Source organism: Falco punctatus, assembly GCF_963210335.1.
Source record: "Falco punctatus genome assembly, chromosome: 18".
NCBI classification, from domain to species: Eukaryota; Metazoa; Chordata; class Aves; order Falconiformes; family Falconidae; genus Falco; species Falco punctatus.
Window position 1 is genome coordinate 6,710,481 of NC_137598.1, and position 24,531 is coordinate 6,735,011.

The following is a 24,531-nucleotide window of genomic DNA, read 5'->3' on the forward strand; positions in this document are numbered from 1 at the left end:
TCTTAAGGTTAAGACTTAAGGTTGACTCTAAGTTTTAAGCCTTAGAGTTAGGTCTTAAGGTTAAGGCTTAAGGTTGAGTGCTATGGTTAAATTTAAGGTTAAGTCTTACGGTTAAGACTGAAGGTTGAGTGTTATGGTTAAGTCCTTAGGGTTAATTTTTAGGGTTAAGTCTTTAGGTAAATCTCAAGGTTAAGTCTGAAGGTTGAGTCTTAGAGTTAAGTCTTAAGCTTAAGTGTTAGAGTTAAGCATTATATGTAAGTCTTATTGTTAAAGTCCTTAGCTTAATTCTTAAGTTTAAGTGTTAAGGTTGAGGCTTAGGCTTAAGTCTTAGGGTTATGTCGTAATGTTGAGTCTTAGGGTTAAGTCTTTAGGTTAAGCCCTAAGGTTAAGTTTTAAGGTTGAGTCTTTAGAATTAAGTCGTGGGGATAAGTCTTAGTTTAAGTCTTAGGATTAAGTCTTAAGGTGAAGTCTTAAGGTTGAGTCTTACAGTTAAGTCTTAGGGATAGGTCTTTAGGTTAAGACTTAGGGTTAAGTATCAAGGTTTAGTCTTAGGGTTAAGTCTTAAGGTTGAGTTTTGCAGATAAGTCTTAGGTATAGGTCTTTAGGTTAAGACTTAGGGTTAAGTATCAAGGTTTAGTCTTAGGGTTATGTCTTAGGGTTAAGTCCTATAGTTAAATCTTAAGGTTAATTCTTAAGGTTGAGTCTTATGGTTCAGTCTTAGAGTTAAGTCATTGTTAAGTCTGAGGGTTAAGTCTTAGGGTTATGTTTTTGGGTTAAGTTTTAATTTGAGTCTTAGGGTTAACTGTTATGGTTAAGTCTTAGGGATAAGTCTTAGGGTTAAGTCAAGTCTTTAGGGTTAAATCTTAGGGTTATGTTTTATGGTTAAGTCTTAGGGTTAAGTCTTTAGGTTAAGTCTTAGGGTTAGTTCTGAAGGATAAGTCTTAGAATTACGTTTTAGGGTTAAGTATTAGGCTTAATTCTTAGGGTAATTTCTTAGGGTTTGGTCTTAGTGTTAAGCCAGCATTAAGTCTTAGATTTAGGTCTTAGGGTTAAGTTTTAGGGTTAAGTCTCAAGGTTGAGTCTTAGGGTTAGGTCTTAGCATTAAGTCTTAGGCTTACATCTTAAAGTTAAGACTTAGGGTTAATTCTTAGGGTTAAATCTTAGGGTTAAGTATTAGTGTTATTTCTTAGGGTTAAGCCTTATGGTTAAGACTTAGTTTTAAGTCGTAGTGTTAAGACTTAGGGATATGTTGTAGGTTTAAATCTATAGGGTCTTAGTGTTAAGTCTTATGGTTAAGACTTAAGCTTGAGTCTGAGAGTCAAGTCTTAGTGTTAAGTATTAAGGTTGAGTCTTAGTGTTCAGTCTTAGGGTTAAGTCCTTAGGGTTAAGTGTTAAGGTTAAGTCCTCAGACTTAACCCAAAGACTTTATCATAAGACTCAACCTTAGACACTTAACCTTAAGACTCTAACCTTAAGACTCTAACCTTTAGACTTAACCTAAAGAACTAACCCTAAGACTTCTCCTTAAGAACTAACCTAAAGGTTTAATCTTAAGACTTATCTCTAAAGACTGTGCCTTGAGAGTTAACATTAAAGACTTAATCATAAGACTCAATATTAAGATACAACCTTAAAAGCTAACTCTAAGACTCAACCTTAAGAATTAACCTTGAGACTTAACTCTTTAAGACTTAACCCTAAGACTCAACCTTAACACTTAAGTTTAAGACTTAACCCTAAACTTATCCCTAAGACGTAACCCTAATATTTAACCCTAAGACCCAACCTTAACACTTAATCTGTAGACTTAACCCTAAGACTTAACCGTAATACTCAACTTTCAGACTTAACTCTAAGATTCAATCTTAAGACTTAAACTTAAAAATTAACTCTAAGACTTAAACTTAAGACTTAACCCTAAGACATATCTCTAAAGACTGAACCTTTAGACTTAACCTTAAGACTTAGCATAAAGACTTAAACCTAAGACTTAACCCTAAGTCTCAACCTTAAGGTTTAACCTAAAGACTTAATCCTAAGACTTAACCCTAAGACTTATCCCTAAGACTTATCCCTATGACTCAAACTTAAAAGCTTATGACTTAGCCTAAAGACATAACCCTAAAACCTATCCCTAAGTCGTAACCCTAAGATATAACCCTAAGACTCAACCTTAACACTTAACCCTAAGACTTAACCTTGAGACTTAACACTAAGACTTAACCCTGTAGACTTAACCTTAAGACTTAACCTAAAGACCTAACCTTAAGACTTTACCATAATACTCAACCTTAAGACTTAACCTTAAGACTTAACCCTGAGAGTTAACCCTAAGACTCAGCCTTAAGACTTTACCTTATACTTAGCCTAAATACTTATCTCTAAGATTTAACCCTAGGCCTTTAACCTTAAGACTGCGCCTTTAGACTTAACTGTAAGACTCAACCTTGAGACTTAACCCTAAGACTTAAGCGTAAGACTTAACCCTGATAATTATACTTTAAAGACTTAACCCTTTACACTTTAACTTAATATTTAACCTAAAGACCTAACCCTAAGTCTTAGCCCTAAGACACAACATTAAGACATAACCTTAAAACTTTAACACTTAATACTAAGACTCAACCTAAAGGCTTAACCTTAAGACTTAACCCTAAGACTTAACCCTAAGACTCAAAATTAAGACTTTAAACTTAAGACTTAACCCTAAGACTAAACCCTATAACTTAACCCTAATGCTTAACTCTAACACTGAACCTTTAGAACTTAACCTTAAAAATTAACCTAGACTTAACCCTAAGACTTAACCTAAAGACTTAACCCTGTAGACTTAACCTTAAGACTTAACCTAAAGACTTAACCCTGAGAGTTAACCCTAAGGCTCAGCCTTAAGACTTAACCTTATAACTTAGCCTAAAGACTTAACTCTAAGATTTAACCCTAGGCCTTAATCCTAAGACTTAACCCTATAACTTAACCCTAATGCTTAACTCTAACACTGAACCTTTAGAACTTAACATAAAGACTTAAGCCTAAGACCTAACCCTAAGACTCAACCTTAAGACTTAACTCTAAGACTTAACCCTAAGACTCAGCCTTAAGACTTAATCTTATAACTTAACCTAAAGACTTAACCCTAAGACTTAACCCTAAATCTTAACCCTAATAATTATACTCTAAAGACGTAACCCTTAAGACTTAACCTAAAGACCTGCCCTTAAGACTTAACCCTAAGACTCAACATAAAGACTTAACCTTAAGACTTAACTCTAAAACTCAACCTTAAGACTTAACCTTAAGACATAACTCTAAGAGTTAACGCTAAGTCTTTACCGTAATTCTCAACCTTAAGATTTGAATCTAAAGACTTAACACTAACACTTACCCCTAAATCTTATCCCTAAGACTTAACCCTAGGAATCAGCCTTAAGACTTAACTTTATAACTTTGCTTAAAGACTTAACTCTAAGATTCAACCCTAGGTCTTAACCCTAAGACTTATCCCTATGACTTAACTCTAAAGACTATACCTTTAGACTTAACCTTAAGACTTAACCCTATGACTCATCCTTAAGATACAATATTAAAACTTAACCCTAAGAATACTAAAGACTAACACTTTAGAGTTAAACTGAAGACTTAACCCTAAGACTTAACCCTTATACTTAACCCTAAGACTTATAACTAAATCTTAATCCTAAGAATTAACTACAAGACTTAACCCTTAGATTTAACACTAAGACTCAACCTTACGACTGAACCTTTAGACTTAACCTTTAAGACTTAACTCTAAGACTTAACCCTAAGACTCAACCTTAAAGACTTCACCTTACCACTTAACCTAAAGACTTAACTCTAAGATTTAACCCTACGCCTTAACCCTAAGACTTGACCCTAAAACTTAACCCTAATAGTTATACTCTAAAGAGTTAATCCTTTAGACTTAAGACTTAACCTAAAGACCTGACCCTAAGACTTAACCCTAAGGCTTACCCCTACGACTCAACCTTTGGAAATAACCTTAAAACTTAACTCTAAGACTTAACACTAAGACTCAACCTTAAGACTTAACCAAAAGTCTTAACCCTAAGACTCAACCTTAAGACTTAACTCTAAGACTTAACCCTAAGACTCAACCTTAAGACTTAAACTTAAGACTTAACCTTAAGACATAACTCTAAGACTTAACCCAAGTCTTAACCGTAATTCTCAACCTTAAGACTTTAACCTAAAGACTTAACCTGAAGTCTTAACCCTGAGACTTAGCCCTAAGACTCAACCTTAAGACTTGACCTTATAACTTAGTCTAAAGTCTTAACTCTAAGATTTAACCCTAGGCCTTAACACTAAAACATTACCCCAAGACTTAACTCTGAAGACTATACCTTTAGACTTAACCTAAAGATTTAACCATAAGACGTAACCCTAAGAATTGCACTCTAATGACTTAACCCTTTAGACTTAAACTTAGACTTAACCTTAAAGGCCTAACCCTAAGACTTAACCCTAAGACTCATCCTTAAGACATACCCTTAAAACTTAACTCGATAAGACTTAACACTAAGACTCAACCTTAAGACTTAACCTAAAGACTTAACCTTGAGGCTTCTCTTACCACTTGTCCTCCTGCAGTTCTGAGTGCCCTGGCTCCTCCTTTGAAAACATTAAGGGCAAAAGGAGATCTAAGCATCCGTTATTGGGTACTGGGGGAAACATAGGCACTTAGGGACATGATTTAGTGGTAGAATATGCAGTGCCATGTGTTGGGTTGGTTAGGTTTATGGTCCTTGTAGCCAGAGGAGGGCTGTGTGTCACCTCTGTGCTGGGAGGCCACTTGCACGGGGAGACGAAGAGCACAGGCAGGGGATGGAGGGGATGTCAGCGGGATGACACGGACAGTACAAGCCATCTCCCTGTCACACATGCCCTGGACACTGTGCCTGACTGCAGTATCTTGTGATGCAGCGTGCTGTTGGGCTGGGGGTGGGCATTTGCCTCCTCATCCGTGGGCATCTTTGGCGGCGTCTGCCGATGACCGGTCATGGTCACCCAGGGGAGATGCTGCCTCCTGAGGGAGTGGCTCTCCTGCAGGTAGGTACCCAGGGCTCTGGCTCCTTAAATACCTGCGGGGTCACCGTGGGGACCCGCATCACAATGACCTCTGGGCATGGTGCGCCGCCTGCATCACAAAGCCTGGCTGTGGATGCTGTGGAGCCTGGCGGGGACTGGCTGGGACTGGCTGGAACCAGCTGTGCTCGGTGTGGGGCAGCCCCTGCTTACCCCTCACAGAGGCCCCAGCAGGCCCGAGCCCGTACCTCCCACATCCCCCCGGTGCCAGCAGCCTCTGCAGAGCTCAGTCCTGTGTGCGTGCAGCAGCTCTGGGTGCCACCGCCCTGGGCCTTGTCCCCAGGCTTGGCTCCCACACAGGGCGCCCAGGCCTGGGGACGCTCCGGTGCCCGCCTACAGCAACGCAGGGGAGGCCCGCAGGCCCGTGCTCAGAGGCCACTGGCCATGCTGAGCTGCTCCCGGCAGTCGCCGTGGGCCGCGGGGTGACCAGCCCTCTCCCCAGCCGGCTCTGGGAGGTCCCTCACAGGCTGCTCTTCTTCAGTGCCTTTCCTCCAGAGGTGGAGCGGGCAAGGGCTCACACCCACAGCCAGGACGAGGGAGCAGGACTGCCTCCCTGGGGCTGACGGTCTGTGCTCCCTTTCGAGCTGGAACGAAAAGAAAAGCTGCCTTTGTTCCCAGTTACAACACAGAGAAACACCTGTGTCTCATGCACATGCCTGCACCTTTTCTGACAGAAAATGGCTTTGGGGCACAATGGAAACTCTTGGGGAGTTAAAAACCCCATTAAAATAAATGCTGCTCAGCTGATGTTGGAGACCTTGGTATTAGACACCCAGACTTGTTCTCCTCCATGCAGTTATCACTCCTGGACCAGGAACTGCTTGCTAGTGGATGAATCTGACAGCAGCAGCTCCCAGACAGAGCTGGGAGCAGCCCCTGGGGACATCCTTAGGCTTTACAGCAGTGTTTGCTGCCCCAGCACGGGTCCCCTGCCCCCTGCAGAGTCCAGGCGGGAGGCTGGAGGGAAGAGTCCCACCAACAGCTTTGGCCTCCAGGCTGGAGAACCCTGTCCCAGGCTCAGGCACTGCTGCCTCTGGGCTCCCCTACCCCATCCTGGGGCAATAAGGCAACTCTCTTCCTTCTACAGAACAACACTCAAAGCTTAAGGGGAGGAGGAAATGCCTATTTCCTCTCTCATGCAGGTTTCCCCCAGGCCTAGAGGTTGCTGCTGTCTTCTGCTCAGCTGGGAGAGGGGTTGGAGCCTTTCTCCACCTCTCCTTGACCGCCTCTCTCCTGGGCTGGGCTGGAGGGTGGGGAGTCCAAGCGCCTCCAGTGCCGAGTGCCTGCCAAGGAGCAGACGCTCTCAACAAAGCAGACGGCATCCACGGGTGCTGTTTCCCAGAGGACCTCTTGAAAGGAGCCTGCAGCAGGACCTGGCAGCCGGGAGACCCAGCACTGCATGCCCGTCATCACAGCTGATTTTGCCGCTTGCATCCTGCTGCCAGTCTCTCCCTCATGTGCATGAGCAGGCAAACCCCTGCCCTGCAGCCAGATGTCTGTCCTGCTCCCCACCTCTGGAGACCTGCCGCCCTGGGTGCCCCGAAGGAGAGGGTCGCTGCTGCCCTCAGCGGTGTCAATCGCTGCCCGTACCTGGGGTTGCTGTCAGTCCTTCCCTGCAGACCAGGCTCCCCATGCCGCCCACTCTGCCTTTGCTTGCTCGAGCTGCTCTTGCCACTTGGGCCTCACTTGCTCCCACTCTGCAGGCAGCTGCCAGACCTCCTGGAGGAGATGGCAAGGCAGCAGAAGGCAGGATTAGTCTCTGCTCCTGGAACGGGTGTCATTCGGGTCTGACCCGTGTTGCTGCCCCTTGCCTCAGCTGGTCGGTTGGCAGGGCTTTGCCCCTAACAGACTGGGGGCTGTGGGGTCATTCTAGGCTCCTGGCAAACACAGCTGTGACCAAAGCCCTCCACTGTGAACAGCCGAGAAAGGACTTGGGCATCTCCCATAGCCCCTGGGCCAGGAGAAAGTGTTTTGTGACAACCCAGGGGGCAAGGAACATCTGAAGGAGGTGACAGACAGCTGACAAGGAGCACATGTCCAGGGGTCCTTTCAGGCTGGCTCTCTGCACAAAGAGGCTTTTGCTGAGTACCCAGCAGCATGGTAGCTACAGCAAGGCACGCACCTGCAGCGCTTTCTGGCAGTCGTCTGAAGATGGGAGTGTAGAGGTGGGTTTGGCTGGAGAAGCCGGCTCCTGCCTGCCTGCCTTGCCTGCCTCCTTCATCCTGGGGGAGCTGCCTGGACACGGGGGGAGCGCACTGCAAAGAGGCACCAGGAGCAGTCAGCATGAGCACGGGGCAGTTTGCTCTCCCACCTTCGCCTGGTACCAAAGCTCCCCAGGCTGGCAGAAGCAGCACGGGAGGTGGGGCCATTTCTGCTGGCAGGGGGAAGCCTTTCCTGAGCCCCCTCAGATGGATGGGTGAGGACTGCACCTCAGCTCTTGCGTAAGGGAACCACAGGGACGTGGGGTGCACACAGCGTCCACCACCTTCCCCAGTGAGGGGCCCACAACAGGGGAAACAAGCACGTAAGAGCCATGCGGCACGTGTCAGGGACCTTGCCGCGTCCCTGCAGCTGGAGTGTTCGGAGGGGATGTCTCTCCTCCATGGGTGCAGGATCCCTTTCATCCCTTCCCACCAGGGTCTCACCTCTCAGAAGTCTTCTTGCCCAAGTCTTTCTGTCTTGTGCCTGGCCCCTGACTTGGCAGTGCAGCAAGGGAAAGCTTCATCCGTCTCTGCAGCAGCTTGCCAGGATGCTCCTCTGCACCTGGCAAAGGAAGAAACTTTGCAGAGCAGCCCCCTGAGGAGTGCCTTTTGACGGAGCTGTGGTCACCCAGCGCAGAGCAGGGCCTCAGCTGGGCAGCAGAGACCTGTTCCCATACCTTTTCTGAGCCTGGAATTTGCTGCAGCCTTCTTGGCCCAGGTGGACAAAGCCTTGGCCACTGCTCTGCTGACCACCGTAAAGCAAAACCTGGGCAGGAAATGATGACACAGGCTTGAAGGGTGACCCCTACCCTCTGCAGCTTCCCAGCACTAATCCTCACAACTCTTGTGTGAAGCATGGCACACCTTCTTCTCGTGGCCATGCAGCCATGCATGGGTTTTATTAGCAATCTTCCCCCAACACCAGACGATGTAGCTTAAAGCCCTCCCTGTGTGCATCTGGCTCTCTCTGACGGAATGGCGGGCAGGCTGGGCATGAGAAACGCAATGATGGTGCCTGGCCACTCCAGGGGAACACACGTGTAACCCCAACTCGTCGTAAGTTAACCAGAAACCAGCCCCTTCAGGTCAGGCCCCCTCCCAGACTCAACGCGCAATGCCGAGCCCCGGCAAGGCGCACTCCTGATCAGGAGCTGGGAATCTGCCTGCTCGTTCAGTCGAGGGCTGCAGAGGAAACGCACTCACCTGGGGAAAGCGTGGGCAGGAGCAGCCTGCATCCCTCGAGTACTGGTCGCTCCACTGGAGACAGCTGCACCGGGCATCCACAGCCTCTGTAAAGTGACACAGAGCTGCTAGAAGGTTTCCAAGGCACTTTGCTCTTGGCTCCCAAAGGAAGCAGACCTGCCTCCTGCTCCAAAAGGAAGCCACTTCTCCAAACCCCTTCTCCAAGTCTTCCTCCGTGAACATGAGCCCTTGCTTTGCTCTGGAGAAGCTACACAGCAAACACTGAGACTGCACAGTAACACTGCCAGCCTTTCTGTAGGGCAAGAACTCAGAAGCTCAGAATAAAACTTCTTTTCCAATGGAGAAGTCAGTGCGGGTGAGCACGTGGAAAGGTGTCGGACTGGCCTGCCATGTGCAGGCTGGCCAACGGCCATCGGGTTGCTCACCCTTCAAAAGGCTTCCCAAAGTCACTGCATCACCCTCAAAGCCTGAGCAACTCGCAGTGTTGAGCAGAGCAGTCCAGCTGGCCTTGCTCTCCAGCCCTGTGACGCAGTTGCGATAGAACTGCATGCACAAGACATCGTCGGTGAAGGACAGAATGCCAATGTCCTTGAAGGCGAAGGCAAGGCGCTGCCTGTTCCTCAGTTGGAAAGAGTGCAAGAGTATGGTCTCTTGCACACAGCTCTGAACCACATGCCATGGGAAGGAAGTGGCTCGCCATAGCCACCTGTAGTTCAGCGGCTCGACCTTGACATTGTCTGCAAGGAGGAGGAACATCGTCACTGGCAGAGCGGGCTGAATTTCCATGTAAAATTAGAAACGGAATGCCAGAGAAAAGGTCGTTCATGGAAACGGCTCTTGGGGAGTGGTTATTTTGGAAGGAGCTCAAGCTGTCTGCCTAACTTTGGAGGGAATTCTCTCCAGAGAAATTCTGAAATCCCAGTTTCTCTGTGCCCTTTCTGAAGTGCAGAGAGCATGCACCCAGTCCCAAACAGGGCGCGGGAAAGTGGATGGTGTCCGTTGCCTTCTCACCAGGGATAACCTCTGTGGGGAACGCAAGCTCCCGCAGAGTTAACTCACCAATGTCTAGCTGGGAGACGGGTCTTCGACCCACGTACACCTCTTCCTCACCTTGGAATTTCTCTTGGAACGTAGCAAAGGTCTGAGTCCTGTGACCAGGACCCCCTGCCCAGGAAAATGACACAAAGGCTGACCACAGGGAAGAGCAAAACTCTATCACGTGCCAAATGCTTTCTCAGACTAGATCTGGGCATGCTTTCGCTCCTTGTTGACCGAGAAGCAAGAGCAGGAGAGCTGCTGAGGGACTTCCCTGAGAGAGGCCTGCTGTGAATCCTCCCCGGGAGGAGCAGCAGTGCTTCACCTTTCTTGGCCTTGGCCATCGGGCTGGGTGAGGGTGAGCTTTTCAGCGGCTGCAGGTCTCGGTCGCAGAGTGCAGCGAGGGTGAGGGCAGGCAGAGATCAGGCAGGAGAGGCTGTGCTCACTGAGGACATCCCCAGGGAAACAGGAACTCTGCAGTGACACACTAGGGACACCAGGACACAGGCAGAGACAATATTATGATGTTAGGGACTTCCGGGGGGACACCAGGACTCCCAAAGGGATGTCACTGGGACATTAAAGACACCCACTGGGACACACTGGGACACAAGAACACACGGGGAGACACCACGGCGATATATAGAATGGCCTGGTAATATCTGGACCCCTCCAGGGACACCACTGTGACATTAGGCATTTCCCAGGGACGCCCCCTGGGACATCAGGGACCACCCCCTCACCTTCCCCGGGGACACCAGGACCCCTACCAGGGACAGCACTGGGACATTAAGGACCCCCCTTTAACACAAGCCCTACCCCAGGGACAATGTAGGGGCATTAAGGACTCCTCCCGGGACACCAGGACCCCCGCAGGACCAGAAGCGCACAAGGGACATACTGGGGACACAAGGACATTCCTGGGGACATCACTGGGACATCAGGGACACCAGGACCGCCCCAGTGACACCACTAGGACATTAAGGACCCACACAGGGATACCTTGCGACACAAGGACATACTGGGAGACACCACTGGGACATCATTAGAATAGCTTTTAGGACATCAGGACCCCTCCAGGGACACCACTGTAAAATTATGAATTTCCCAGGAACCCCATTCTGGGACATAACGGACTACCCACTTGCCTCCATGGGGACACCAGGACCATGCCCAGGGACACCCCAGAATGTCCCAGGGACACACTGGGACACCAGGACCACCCCCCCACCCCCACCCACCAACTCCCCAGGGACACCATTAGGACATCAGGGACTCCCCTGAGGACACCACTAGAACGTTAAGGACCCCCAGAAGGACACATTAGGTCACATGCACCCACTGACAGACACCACTGGGACATCTAGAATGGCCTGGGGACATCAGGACCCCTCCAGGGACACCACTGTGACATTAATGACCCCCACCAGGGACACATTGTGATACACAAGGACCCATTGAGACACACAACTGGGACATCTAGAATGGCCTGGGGATGCCAGGACCACCTCAGTGACAACACTGGAACATTTAGGGCCCCCCTGGAAACACACGACCTGCATCCAGGGAAACTGTAGGGGCATTAGGAACTCCCCCTGGGACACCAGGACCCCCCCAAGACACACTGGGACACCCAAATGCCTATAGGGACACCTGAGAACACTGGGACTTCCCTGGAGACATCTGTGGGACACCAGGGACAATCCCGGGGAAATTAGAACCTTCCCAGGGACATCCTAGTGACATTAGGGACATCTTGGAAGCAGAAGGACCCCCCACAGAGCACTCCTGGGACATCAGGACCCCCCAAGGGGACCCTCCAGCAGGTCACTCTCATGCAGTTGTCACGCAGAAGCTCCCCCTCGATGGAAGTCCTTAGCAGCAGGGCAACCCTCAGATCTGCACTGTCAAGGAAACGGAGCCCAAAAAACAGACCCCTCCCCATCCCAAAATGGGAGGACCGCCTCCCCACATGACACTTGTTAGTTTAACATTATGCTAGGGGCCAACCAATGTCCTCCTTTATCTTCTAGTGCCGTGACGACTGTGGGTGGTACATGGACGGTCACCTTCTGCCCCATGGTGAACTTAGGGGCCTCCTGCATCGGTAGCACAGGTGCTTCTCCTGCTTTAAGGCATCCAGGCCATCCTGAGCTCACCTCATCCAGCTCTTTGCAGGAGCAAGCTACAGCCCGCCCCTGAGGCCCTAAACAATGTGCCAGAACTCCAAAGGCAATGCCTTTTCCCTCACGCTTAAAAAGTGCAAAGGTCTTTGTCACATCAGGTAATCCCCACGGGGGCGCCTCCACCAGAGCTCACTTTTTTCAGACACTTGAAAGTGGCTTTACCCTCCTCTGTCCCACCAATAGACCCATGGCAGGAGGTTTTCAGTAGCTCGTACTGAGCTTTCACAAATAAAACACAATTGCCTCCCCAAAGCCAACGCCATCCGACCACCCCGAGAAATCCTCGTAGTTCCTTGAGAGTTTGAGGCTCCGCGAGGCAGCAAATAGTCTCCTTCTGTTGAGATCCCAACTGTCTCTGGCCTTCCAGCACTTCAAACCCCAAATGTGGACGTGACTCCTCGATAATTCCATATCCACTAATTCCCAAGATATTTAGAAGGCTTATCATCAGGGAAAGACACAGCTTCCAAGTCCCTGCTGTGACCAGAACTCTTCCCTGATCATTTTCTGTTCTCCAAATGTCGAACTGCTTTGCCAACTGATTCCCAAAGATTGTCGGGATATTTTGAAAGCCTTGCAGTATAACCGCCCAAGTGTATTGCATTTTCCTTCCCGTTTCTGGTTTTGCGCATTCAAAAGCAAAAGGCTTCTGACGGTCAGTGCCCAGGGGAACACAGAAAAAGGCATCCTTCACATCAAAACCTGTACACCATCCCGGTTTCCCTGTAAGGGTGGTTTCATATCTGTATGGATGTGCTACTACAGGATAAATATCTTGAGGTATGTGATTTATTGCTCTTAAATCCTGCACCAAATGGCAATCTTGACCCTTGACCTTTTTCACTGGCAAAACAGGGGTGTTGGATTTTGACGCACAGCCCACCAACAGGTTGTGCTTCAAGAATTTCTGAATTATCGCTACCTACCCATTCCTAGCTTCTCATTCTCAGCGGGGATGATCCAGGCTTTAAGTCAATCCTTACAGGTTTTGACCTGTGGGATTTTCCAGGAACCTCTCCGGCTCGTACAATAGGAATCACAGCATCTCTGACCTCCGGGCGTATCTTTCTCTTTTCAAGGCAGCATAGCCTGTAATAACAAAGCTGCTGCCTCGACACAAACAGTTTCTGGAATTAAGATTTCTATTTCCTCGTTTTAAAATCAGATTTCTGCTTCCAATTTTTTGGAGTAGATCTCTCCCCAAACAATGCTTTTGGAGAATTTGGCTAATATAAAAACTGATGAGTAACCCACTGTTTTCCCAGCTTCATGGCTAAGGGTTTCAAAAATGGCCAAGTTTCATGGGTCCCTGCCATACCAGCAATGCTTATATTCTTATTGCTTAGTTCCCCTCTAAAGTCTTCTGAACAGAGGAAGTAGCCCCAGGATCTACCCAAAGCTCAACTTCTTCACTTCCCAGCTCTGCTTTAACCAGAGGCTCCTCTGGGGAGAGACTCCTCCGCTCCCCCTCATTCCTCGCTTACTGGGAGCAAAGGGGCAGAGGGGCTCCAATCCTTAAGCAGATGGTCTTCTTCTGAATGCCCATCCCTTTTGCACTGTGCACACTCATTATCACCCAACCGAGGGCTGGGCCGCAGTCCCCCTCTCGGGGCTCTGCCCCATCCTCAGGCCCTTGCCCTCACCCTACTATTTTGCTCTGATACCGCCAACAAGCAACAATTTACTCTTCCCTTTTGACTCTCTATGATGATATGCAATCCAAGCAACATCCAACAGCTTTCCCCTATCTTGAGCAATCACCTCCTTTTAACTTTTGTAATCTTCTTCTAATACCATCCCAGGATTGGCCCACCAATAGAGGGGCCAATTGATCTCATCCCTCTTAAGATTCAGGGTCAATACTTGTAGAGTTGCAGGCTACCTCCTTCATTCTGTTCTGCAGATCTGTAGGGGGCTCTTGGCTATCGTGCCTAGCCTTGTACCATTCAGACATGGTTATTGCCTTAGCCACAGCATTCTGAATGCCAAATATAATCCCTTTCTGATACCGAGTCCAAAGCTGCCTGGGTCCGTTAATTTGCAGGTCCCAGTTCGGACCAACAGGGGAAATGATGCTCCACAGTTCCTGTTTTAACCTCAGCTTCCACATGTATTCTAGCTGCTTGACAAATCATCTCCTTCTCACTACTATCAAACAAAATCTGCAGTACTGCCTCCATTTCCTTACACTCTGGATCCTGTGTTTTAACCATCATTATTTCAAAAACACCAGCCACCTTCTCAGGGTTGTCTCAGTAATTTCCTGCGGTTGCTTTGCAATTCTTCAACTCTGTTATTGAAAACCGGACCGTCACTGTAATGAGTCCTTCATTTCCCACAGTCTCGCGCAGGGGAGCCTGTACCACTTCCCCTGGTTTGGCCCACTCCCACCCTGTGGCTGGGCTAAAACCTTCTGCCCCACTAAATTGCTCTCCCTCTTCACAGCCGCTTTCCCTGTGTGAAATGTGTTCATTTGATTCGTGTCAATATAGAACAATGCTAGGACCACATGATGAAATGTAACCTTCTGTCTTACCTTGTATAACCACACGCTTAAGAAAAACAGAGTGATCAATGTATATAGTTCCTGTATCTTGCAAAGAACATCTGGCTACATACCTAATTTCTGTATCTTAAAAAGGACATCTGGTTACACACCCTGATACGCAGGCTGAGGTGCTAACAGCATAGTGTTAAGTAAGAGAAGTTTACAGGGCGCATGCGTAAAATCTAGGGTCATCCTAAGGGTGAGCCGAGGAAGACTGCTGACTTCATCCACCGACCACCAGACAGGGCTTAAGAAGACCCTCGGAGATAGAAAGAGCATGCGCCACGAAGTACACGCCTATTCCAAGGATCCATTTACATAAACCGACCCTTTCTTAGAAATAGCTATGAATATGTATTGGTTTAGGAAATATAAACCAAAAATAAACTTTGTACAGCACGCGTCTTGGTGGAGCGGAGACTCCCAGTGCACCCAGCGCTGTTTGCTTGCCTCTATTTGCTTAATAAATTGCAAACTTTGATTGTAAACCTATTTTGGGACTAAGTTATTTATCACAACGATGTAAACACAGTTCCCATCTAAGTGATTAAAAGCTGATAGAAACCGTTTATCAAGAAACCAGTTTTACAGTACCTTGTTCTTTTCACTCCTGGTTGTTGCTGCAGGTCTAGAAAACAGAAATATATTTCAGTACTGAAATGCTTACATTGATTATGAATAACACTACAGTTGCTTTGAAAACTTCATTGCAGAAATGAATTAAACTAAAATGTAGTATAACAACTTTGTTAGATGTAGTTGGAGACTGAAAAAGTTATTGTCTACCATTATGTCTATTGGAAGGCTATTTTTTCCACAAGATATTAAGCAAATAGTTGAAATAACTATTCTCTCAGCTTCACACAAAGTGACAGAAATCTTACAGCTACAGACATGTAGCTATACGCTTACGTGCATTCCCTGTTTAATACCAGGGGTTTAGCTCTCTTCAATACTGAGAATCCTTCTCCTACAGGTCAAAGAACTGTAATTTTGGATTCTCTGGTGTCCTGCGTCTGGCTGGGATGCAGTTTATTTTCTTCACAGCAGCCCACACAGCGCTGTGTGTTAGATTTCTGCCCAAAACAGTGTTGATAACACACCAGATTTTTAGCTAAGGCTGAACAGCGTCAACAACTTCTCTTTCTCACTTTGCCACAACCCACACAAGTAAGTTCAGGGTGGGCAAGAAGTCAGGAGGGTACACAGCTGCGAGAGAAAAGTTGGAGCGGGGAGCAGGGCAAAAAATCCTGAGATACCTGCAGTGAAAGAGTAATTTTGCTTTTCTGTAAGTCTCTCCTCGTCCTTTTTAAACACATGTAATACTTCTATGCCTGTGCACACACTCATGTAATTAATCAGAATTTGTGCACGTGACCTTATTGTTGACTTGGCCAGCATGTTCAAAGCACTCTAAACAAAAAAGAAGTGTTTGTCAACACAAAGCACATCAGTTAGTGTGGTCACACAAAAGAACAAGAATCTTCATATGCATCAGATTTGCCAAAAAACCCAAAATACAACAAAAATCCAAACTTGCTTCCAGCTCTCAGGGCAATTTTTATCAGTAAGTTTTATTTTCAACATTCCTTATGCATCTTTCTGGTTTGGAAGATGCATTTTGCCTCAGTATTGACATGTAAATCACAGGAATTTGGGTGGGTTTTGTTTTCTTTTTTTTTTCCCTTTTCTTTTTTAAGAGCAGGCAATAAAATTGAACCTCCATCGTCAGCTTCGTGTTTTCTAAAAAGAAATTTTCTTCACTTTTTGAGAAGCAGTGGACTACTCACTATGGCTTTCACCACTGGGGAAACTACTTCAACTACTACAGTATTAGAAAACCTAAGACACTTACATAGCACTACAAATAAGAATTAGAGATTATTTCCTTAGCTTACCCTTTCGTTGGCATTTTAATCAATTTTGAGTGCTCCCCAGATGAAAAACTCTTTTTGTCTTTTTCTTCTATCGTGTTTTTATTCTCCATTTTCAAACACACATTCTTCCTTAGAGTAATCTTTTGCTTCATTTGCCAATTAGTGATGTTGCCTGGTGGTGTATTTAATTTATCCAGACATTCCTGTTTTGCCAACGCCTGTGCTCTTGAACATCTTTGTTTGCTTTTTTCTTCTCAACCTATAAAAACAAAGTTAAGCTTCATGTATTTCTTAGTATTTCTAGAAGACAGAAACACCACATCCAAGATGGATTAATTCAGGGTTCACCCCTTAAATAATATAAAATGATATCTTTTTTTAATCCACAGAGAAGCATTTTCACAAAATTACACTACAAATTGTATTATTTGTCATTGAGAGTTCTTCAAATTCACTCATCATGAAAGACATAACAAAAATACAGCCCTTAGAAAGAAAACAATAGTGTATCTTAAAACATGAACAACAAAAAAGTGAAAGCATTACAGATGGACAGTTAGAAGGACTGCAGTGTTAGTTGTAACACCACCAGAAAAAAATCAAGTGGAACTGTGCTGGGCTACTGCTCCCTGAACAAGGGGAGGAAAGAAAAAAAAGATCCCAAACCCACAAACACAACTGGTTTCACAAGAAAGAGGAATTTTCACGAAAGACAATGAAGACACACCACGCAGATATCACAGCACATGAATTATTAGTCAAGACCCTGTTCAGAAGCTATTTTCATTCTTTGATTCAGAATCAGAACCGACATATTTATATGGATTTCTTTTTATGGCAATAAAGTGATAACTATTTGCACTGGAACCGAGTGCCACCTGCTGTTAAACTGGAACAATAATGCATTCAATTTTCCAAAAATGGGGAAAAAGACAACTCTCCACTGCCCTCTTTATTCACAAGTCACCTATTTCCATTAGAAGAAAACCTAATTTGTAGGAAGCATCTTCCCTTCATGACAAATAGCTAAAGTGAATAGGACCATTGATCCGGAGCGAGATTAAATAATAAAGAGCAGCAGGTGAACTACCTCTTTTGGCAGCTGTACCTTCTCTTTCTCCAAACCCAGGAATACTATTTGCAGCATTCCTACCTTACCCTTAAATCTTCCCATATCTTGTTTTAGTTCTTCATCAAGATTCCTTTTCAGCATGGCACATGATTGCTGAGCATTCGCAAAAAGACTTTCCATTTCTGTTTTTCCTATTTTGTTGTCAATAAAGCAGTCCCTGGGAAAATCATCACTAAATCCAGAGTCTTTTCCAAGTTCCCTCTCTGTTACAAAAAGTGCATTTTCATCACGTGTAGAAACTGGTCTTATTTTAAGAATAATACTAGAAACGTCATCCAAAAGACTTGGGTTTTAAGCTGTATCTCAGGAAGTATTCACAACCCCCCACTGCATTTCTACTACTTCCAGTTTCATTCTCTTCCATTTCCATAGGAGGCTTTTTTTTTTCTCTCTGTATTTGCTAGAGGCATCTTTGTATCATTGATATTATTTGTGCAATCTCCTTCATCTGTACTCCAGGTATCTTCCCTGTTTGCATTTCACTTATCTTGATCAGAAAGGACACCAAGACTCGGATTACAGTTTCCATTTTGGGTACTTTCCCACCTAGCATAAGTTTAATGTCTCCAAATTCACCTTTACTTTCTAAGCTGTTACTTGATTCTGTTGCATGAGACGAAACAACATGAGAACTCTTTAGCTCAGCACTGAAGCCATCTTCTGACATTTCTTCCACAAAGGAAGTAGTTTTCCCAGTTTCATTAATTTCACCAAGCAGCTGCTTTAGTTCTGCTGTAACACTTTTAAAACTTGTTTTCAATTCCCTCTTCTCATTTTCAACCCACATTCTTGCATCTCTTTCTTTCCAAGGTTTTGGACTTAGAACTGCTTGTCAGCACTGTGCAATTCCTCATTTTCTGATGTAAAATTTCTGCCTTATCAGTGTGATTTTCATGTGCTGTTTTTTCTATCAAGTTGGTAGTTTCTAAAATATATTTATCCTGAAGTAAACAGGTACAGACAGAAAGATTATCAAGAAAAAACATTACAGTTAATCTATGCAATTTATGTTGCAAACTCATCCTGTAATAGAAATAAGGCATTCTGAAAGCCATTTTTATAATAAAAATCAAGGATAGTAAATGAAAGGTTCACTGCACACCATCTTCTTAACAAGAGAAGGACTTGGAAACAACAGTTTCTTGGGTTAGATTTGCCTAGGCATTAGGGTTGCTTTTACCTTTTAGCCTGCTTGCTTTCTGTAACTGCCGGCATTTGTCACAGAGTATGTTTATTTTTCACGTTTTTTTGCTTTAATACCATTTTTCATTAAAACTGCCAACACTTTTCTCACCCACCCTCCTCCCTCCATTGCACTCTACTGTCTGGCATTTTACAGTCCCCAGCCGTCTAAGCTAACCCAAGGGGAATGAACATGACAAGCTTTTTACCGTTCACCACACAGAGAACTGGCTAAGGGAGGATTATTTCTTCACCCAAGCTTCAGAAGTAATAAATTCCATTTCAAGGTGCAAAGGAAAGGATTTATTAGGGAAACCTGTCTGCTCCTGCCCTCATCCCAGAAATCAGGAACCCAAGCTTGCAGGAAAACCGCACCATGCCTTAACCTTACCCAGCCGCCTCAAGCCCCTGTCCCCACGCTCTTTCTCAACAGCTCCGACTGCTTCTGCCCCGTGTCACAGTCCTGCCCACACGCTCCCTCCCCACACGCCTCCTCGGCTCGTGGTGCCTTCTGAACAGGGCCTGCAGCCCTGGTGTCCCAGCGGGCTGAGACCGTCATGCTCCTCGTGCTCCTCTCTTGTCAGCCAGGCCCTGTTCTCCCGCGGCAAAGACCCCTCTGCTCACAAGAGGGAAGGAGCACCTCAGCCAGACACCACCTGTCTCACCCTCCCCCTTCCCAAGCTTACTGGCCAACTACTACCACCTTGCAACAGGTTTAAGTCCTGTGCTTTGCCTGCTAGAATTAGGCATGTCCCTCTCTCGTGATGCCTGGCTGTGGGCTGGAAATAATTTGCTATGCTGTCCCTTCGGGTGTTCCAGAGGACGCCAGACCCCTCTGTGCAGCCCTGCCCCGCACGCCCAACACAAGCAGGACGCCTGCCTTATTCCCCTCTAGGATACCCTCTGAGAAAACCCTTTTAAAACACTTCACATGACCAAACAAGAGCTTATTTTGCAAAGGCTGGGGCAGCATCAGAAAGATCACCACATTTCAAGGCATTCTCTTTGATCATTTTCTTACAAAGAGGAAGACTGGCATGTTTAATCAATCAGATCAGCGTATTATAGACAAATCTCCCTCTTCACTTGAACGTGTGTTTTGCAAGGCAAAACCCCCTGCATTTGCCTGCACTGTTTCTCAGCAGTGCACAAGAGGAAAAACACCGCTCAAAATTTAAGCAAACGAGCTGAAAACAAATCAGTGTAACAGCAAGCATCCGACATAGTGACAAGGATTTTACCCCACCATAAGACGACTGTATCCAACTTTACTTCAGACTGTAATACAGCCTTCACCTACAGGACATCCCTTCAGCATTATTCACTGACTGGTAAGTTTTCTTTACCTTAGTGTATAGTACAACTTACTGAATCAGACTGTAATCCAAAATATTTGGGTTTACATACCCACATACCCACACCCCACAATATTCAATGGCATCCTTCATGTCTTCTTTTTCAGCTGATGATATATGAAAGGTAGATCCTGAGTTCTCACGTGCAGTGAAAAACCACACATTTTTATAACCAGCATGACTTAATACTACTTATTTACACCTAGAGTGCATCTTGAATCATCCTACTTGTGACAAAAATCTTAACACAAAATAAAACATCCCCTCAAATTTGTGCACTCCTAGAGAGAAAATTATCATAATACAGATTTAAGATGCATCTGTGTGAATTCCTTTCTTCCAGGGCATTATACTTCTTAATGTATACGGGAAATTTGCTGAAAATCGCTATATATGGTCACAAATAGGCCATTCCTATTTCTTAAACATGCACAACCTCTCTCTCTCATACATAGATATACACCTCTGTATCTCTGACACACTGTGCGCCACACAGTATTCCTCCAGCAACTTCAGTTTCCCTATGTGTTGTGCACAGAAAATCACAAACAACAAAGTCACAGGCTTGAAATCTTGAAGACCCCAGCTTTATTCCTTGCACGGCACAAATGTGTCTCTAGACATGGATCTAGACAGAGTATTTCAGTCAAACTGCTGCCCTGACAATAGACGCCTGAGCAGAAGACCCACTGATGTTGCTGGAAAACTGAATTTTACTTCCAGACATTGCGATACGGATCCTGTAGAAGTGATCTTGTAGAAAAGAAAAAAAAAAAAAAATCACTACGAAAAGTTATATAGATGTATTACTGACATGGAACAAGACAAACAGAGCACAAGTGCTATTGGCTGCTCTCCAGAAGAGTTACACACTGGGTTTCTTCTTCCTTCTCTGTCGGTATATCAGTTGCTGCTCACAGACTGGAGTGACGCTGACATAACATGGCACATCCCAGGGTGACAGCGGGTGGGTTACATGAGAGCAGCTGCCATTGCTTCCCTGCTCCCTGAGCACCCAGCAGTTTTTACAGCATGCAACAGACGAGCAAAACCCATTTCAGGCTGAGCTGGGAAGGCGAGGGGCAGGGAGAGGTCACTCACGGACTGACACAAACGCCCACACAGCCCCAGCCCAGCCTTCCCGGCCCTGGCACTTTGCACTCAGGGGGGCAACTCTCACGGGAACCAGGGGGCTGGTGTCACGTGGCCTCACACAGGGACCATCTGCTTCTGACATGACAAATGGGCTCTTCCCCATCAGGCTCTCCTCTCCCTCCTGACCCTTGCCCACAGGTTCACAGACAAACCACAGCCGCCCCACTCGGGCTAAGGATCCTCTCACTAGGAAGCCCACCCGGGAGGAGGTGGCACACAGGCTTGGGCTCCCAAGCTCCCAGGAGCACAGATAATGCAGATTGTAAACTTGACATCTGGTCGTCTTCAGCTCACCTAGGTTTTTGTGCATCTTCATACCTCCTCCCAACTCACTTCATACGCCATTTGTCTGACAGCAGAAGAGCAGGTAAACCTGACACTTAATTTCCACCAGTTCAAAGGGAAACAGCTGGTGTTGAAAGCCTTTTTATTCCAGGAGTCCTAGCGTTGCAGCTGAAAAGTGCTTATATGTATAATTTATAATGATGGGTATCTTGAACATAGAATGATTGCTTGCCACGTTTTTCTAGCCTCAGTATCTCTGGCAAAATACATGTGCAAATCTTACTGCATAAAGTACCAAGTCCCTCAGCATTTCTAGAGGCCACATTCCTCCTCAGGGCTTGGAAGGGAGAATCACTTCCCTATTTCCCTGCCTGCTGGTTTCAGATGAGGTGCGACACTTCACAGCAGTGCTGGGAGTAAAGCTGGACGGCGTTATGCAAACCTAAATATTCTGCCTGGCTCCAGAAGGCTGCAGGTCTCCCTAGGCTCTTTTACACATGCTCCATCACTGCTATTGCTTCAGCAGAGGTTTTACCTCCCAACAGAGACTTCCTTAAAAACATGTTCTGACTTTCCTGAACAGTGGATTGTATCTCACAGTTTCATTGATTTGCACAGCAGAATCCTGCAGTTTCCGATGAAGCTAACGAAGACTGTGTGCTTTCAAAACCAAGCACATTCAGCACCTCCATCATAACTCTGAATTAGAGCTATTGCCTAAACAACTACGTGTTGCACACGCTGCCCGTGCCAACCCTGGGTAGCCCAGCCCCGTTTCACCGATTCATCCAGGCACTTGCATCAGTGCGTCTGACTTGGTGAATTTACACATGAGAAACCAGGCATTTCTGACCAACACCCATGCTCTTTAACTGCACTGGTTATTTTTAAATTAATGACACATTACTAATTAAAGTGACCAAGACAAGTCAGAACTACAGCTTGGTTGCAGTCAAAATCACATGTGCCACAGATTTTCCCTGAATCTCTTCACAGCATCACCTATGATCGCTGTTGTCAAATACATGACTGCTTCTTTCTTTACCTGCAGAAAGCTTGGCACAACACGTACAATATTGTACAACATACAGCTCCATCTGACAGTGAGACCAGAATGACCTTCCTACAGTGCAGGCGGGCTGCATATCTCCAGTAGCACCCACAGCCCCAGCCTGCACTGCTTTAGAGACAGCAAAGATCCGCGCTGATGAGAAACGCTCTCATGCACATGGCATTTCACCTTGTCCACGGATTTGAAACACGGGTTGCTTTGCGCAATTTAATTTTATGGTTTTGTTCCAAAGCAAAACAGACTGTCCAACAACTTTTGACTTACACTAAAAACCATAAATATTCACCTTCCATATGAACGGATACATGCCAGGATATGTACTGCTGATGAATTTTTTCACATGTTGCTGGGGAGCAATACCTGCAAGTGTTCATCTTTTTGTCCATCTCTTCTGGGATTCCTTCTAGCTGGCTACGTTGCATCTCAGGGTTGTATGGAGGGGATTACCTCCAAGCAGCGGGACAGATCACCAGCCACGCCTGTCGCTCCTAAACTGCCTCTGCTGAGCATCTCAGTGCCTCCCACAGTGGTGGCTTGCTCAGGAAGAGGTGGCTTGTGATGGCTCCTCTCCAGTACACATGCCCACAGGACCACTGAGCAAAGGACTATCCCACACCATCTTTCCCCTCTTTGAGAAAGAAAGCACGTACGTATCTATGGCTAATCTCCCTTCTGAAGCAGTACAGCTCAGCTGAGCCCTCAGACTGCTTTTCTGCAGCATCTGGGATTCTTACCAAAACTGTCTCCATGGACTCTACCCGGACTCGGTTTTGTGCAGAGGAGGTATTTACTGCCGCATGCACAAGAGCAACGGCAAGGGCAGGCAGCGCAGCGATCTCCTGTTACCGAACGTGCTGCTCTGGGACTCCCAAACAGGCAGTCAGTTATATCCCTGGCAAAGTTCTCCAGCAAAGCCGCCCCTGATTTGTATCCACCTCAGCTGTACAAACACGGTGTAAACAGAAGCCGAGCGGCTCTTTACCTCCAGCACTGTATGTCCCTTTCCTTCCCATGTCACCACCACCTGCAAAAGCGCCCATGGAAATGAGCAAACCCCATGCGCCAGAAAGAGGCAGGGCTTTCAGAGGAAAGGAGGGTATTCAATGGAAGCTGCAGATGTGCCCTGCCTGAAGAAGGCACCACTGGCAACCTCTCCTCTGTGAGAGCTGTGGAGATGCAGAGGGGGCAGGAAGGCAGGCATTCAGGGGAGTAACTAGAAGTCCTGGTTTGCTATTGCTGCAGTATCCCTGGCTGGGGGACAATAGAGCTCTCCATGAAATGACAATCAACCAAAAAAATTTCAGAGGGAGCACAAGCTGCTGGGCGTCAGCAAAGGGCTGTGCTCAGCTTTTCTGCGGCAGGTTGTCATAGGCAAGGTGAACACGAAGCACAGGGAGGATCTGCAGTTCTACCTGCCTTGCAGGGGGTTGGCCTGAGCTCCCCCTTTGCAAACCAAGTCACCCTCCGACCACACGGCACAATCTCTGCTTACTGTATGTCCCAGCAACTGGGGTACCCCATGCAGATAAATCTGAGAGGTCCCCCCTGTTCACAGCTCTAGTCATCAGTGGTTCCAACAACTTCTGATGCTCAGGGTGTCCCCTGCGCCAGTGGTCCTCCCTCCAGGCGCCCCTCCTCCTCTCCATTTGCCCTGGAGTAGACAAACTCAACATCACACCCATTCTGGGGAGATTTAAGCCCCAAAGAGCTCAGAACTGGGGGAAGCCAGCACAAAAGCCTATCTTCTCTCTTGAGAGTTGCAATGTCCTTACACCCTTCCTGTCCTTCCCGTCTAGATCAGAAACCAAACAGGGGAAGCGGTGCACGCAGATACACAGAGAATACTGAATGGGACACATTGGCTCCTCTTTTAACTCCTTTATTGTCTTGATATGGAGAAATAGTGTGAAATGGGGACAATGCACATCGATTGTGATTGTATATGTCTGCTCAAGGAATGAGGGTATGGTGCCTGGTCATGGGTGTGGTGTCTGGTCACATAGTCACACAGCTTTGAGGAGACACCTAACCTTCTTCCTCTAACAAAGGGGCTATTTTAAAAAAGAATGAGAAAAGGATGAGAGACATTTCAATGTTATCTAGAGGAAGGGAGTGCTAAGTTTTCTTGCTGGAGAAGATCAGATGGTCACAAGAACATGAATCACCTACAAAC

General features: G+C 46.4%; 3 long non-coding RNA genes across 68 annotated transcripts in view; 1 reads left to right on the forward strand and 2 right to left on the reverse strand.

The window, feature by feature from the left end:
• Positions 1 to 8,008, reverse strand: part of LOC308055215 — a 118,754-nt gene extending 110,746 nt beyond the window's left edge. For 8 of the 17 annotated variants that reach the window (XR_013924449.1, XR_013924450.1, XR_013924451.1 and 5 more), the window contains exons 1-3: positions 4,386 to 8,008; positions 2,914 to 3,543; positions 1,944 to 2,367 (exon numbers count right to left, since the gene is read on the reverse strand). This is a non-coding gene — a long non-coding RNA (uncharacterized lncRNA). Of the gene's footprint in view, positions 1 to 1,943; positions 2,368 to 2,407; positions 2,693 to 2,718; positions 2,785 to 2,900; positions 3,544 to 3,841; positions 4,164 to 4,280; positions 4,362 to 4,385 lie in introns of those variants that run through there. The other 9 variants (XR_013924446.1, XR_013924447.1, XR_013924456.1 and 6 more) reach the window with 9 other exon arrangements.
• LOC308055213 overlaps positions 1 to 24,531 on the forward strand; it is a 528,334-nt gene that overhangs the window by 114,217 nt on the left and 389,586 nt on the right. For 47 of the 50 annotated variants that reach the window (XR_013924386.1, XR_013924388.1, XR_013924389.1 and 44 more), the window contains one exon: positions 98 to 462. This is a non-coding gene — a long non-coding RNA (uncharacterized lncRNA). Of the gene's footprint in view, positions 1 to 97; positions 481 to 24,531 lie in introns of all 50 variants that reach the window. The other 3 variants (XR_013924360.1, XR_013924361.1, XR_013924387.1) reach the window with 1 other exon arrangement.
• The window catches only part of LOC308055225, a 28,420-nt gene continuing 16,587 nt past the window's right edge, over positions 12,699 to 24,531 (reverse strand). The window contains exon 3 of the long non-coding RNA XR_013924483.1: positions 12,699 to 13,206. This is a non-coding gene — a long non-coding RNA (uncharacterized lncRNA). The remainder of the gene's footprint in view (positions 13,207 to 24,531) is intronic.